Below are 1,202 nucleotides of genomic sequence, written 5' to 3' on the forward strand. Positions count from 1 at the left end.
GTGTTTAGAAGCAGGCGTTTACCATCCTTGTCTAGTGACTATACACTGGCTCAAAAGGCAGTATGTAGAGGCAAAAGGAGTTACTTTTGAGGACACTGAACACGGGGATCTGGAAGTACATTATGACATTACCCCAGTGTCATGTACCATTTCACCTTTCTCTAGTGGTCTCATAATTCTAGAATGGCAGGCCTGATTTATGCAAAATAAAGCAGACAGCACAACATTTACTCTGTGGAGATACCCTGCTCACACTATGCAGGCATTGTGATATTGAGCACAGTCCTTAAAACTTGTCACCATCATCCTGTTTTTTAGTTGGGGTGATCCATCAGTCTTGCATCCAAGTAATATTTCTTCCCCAGCACTTTTAGGATCAAAGACAACCTGGACAGCGATAAATGGTTGCAGATACCTATGGGAAGTATTTTCAGTCTATAATTCCATTGAAAGGATAAGTTCATAGAAGTACTATGTTTTCATCCTTTGAAATACATGCATTCTCTGTTCTACTTGGGGCTTTAATTCAACTATACAGTATTCTGTTCATTTTCACAAAAATACAAGTGTTTCCTTTGGAATAACCAAAATCAGGATCATTCACATACACTGCATATTTGAAGTCAGAAAGCAAAAAACTGACATGCAACATAAATTGGACCTTTTTGATTAAAAAGTGCTCTCTCAGGACAGGCCGTGTGTTCTTCTTTTCTTTTAAATTACACGGCTTTAGAAACTTCTAAATATCTTCAATGCACCCGTTATAGGAACTTGGATCTGACATAACATATATTCCAACACCATCACTGGTTTTGGCAAAACCATCAGTCCTGGGCTAGGAGTCTATCTGGTCACCATAATTTGGAGCCTCATTGTTCAGAGTTGAAGCATAGCCTTCATGGTGAATGAAAGGACTGCAGCCAGGAACCAATGAAAGACTAGGTAGAGGAGCAAGGCCAAACCCCAGCTCTTGGCAGTGTGTCCCAGGAACTCTCTTGTGGTTGGGTTGTAGATGAAGAGCTTCCACTTGGCTAGGCTCAGGTTGAAAGACTCCTTGTGGTGTGTGTGGGAGTGGTCACTTGGGTGGAGACTTCTAGGACAGAGATACTTCCCAGCTCAAGCAATGCAGCTCTAGGACAGTGGCCCAAGGCTGGACAGGTGATGGTTGAGGATGCCTCCCTGTAGAGCGCATTCCAGCCGAC

At 42.7% G+C, this 1,202-nt stretch overlaps 1 pseudogene; it reads right to left on the bottom strand.

Annotated features, from left to right (window-relative positions):
- Positions 1 to 286: 286 nt before the first annotated feature.
- LOC109377394 (sodium/potassium-transporting ATPase subunit beta-3 pseudogene) overlaps positions 287 to 1,202 on the bottom strand; it is a 13,929-nt pseudogene continuing 13,013 nt past the window's right edge.

The sequence above is a fragment of the Hipposideros armiger genome, unplaced genomic scaffold (genome assembly GCF_001890085.2).
Source record: "Hipposideros armiger isolate ML-2016 unplaced genomic scaffold, ASM189008v1 scaffold_1387, whole genome shotgun sequence".
In the NCBI taxonomy this organism is placed as follows: domain Eukaryota; kingdom Metazoa; phylum Chordata; class Mammalia; order Chiroptera; family Hipposideridae; genus Hipposideros; species Hipposideros armiger.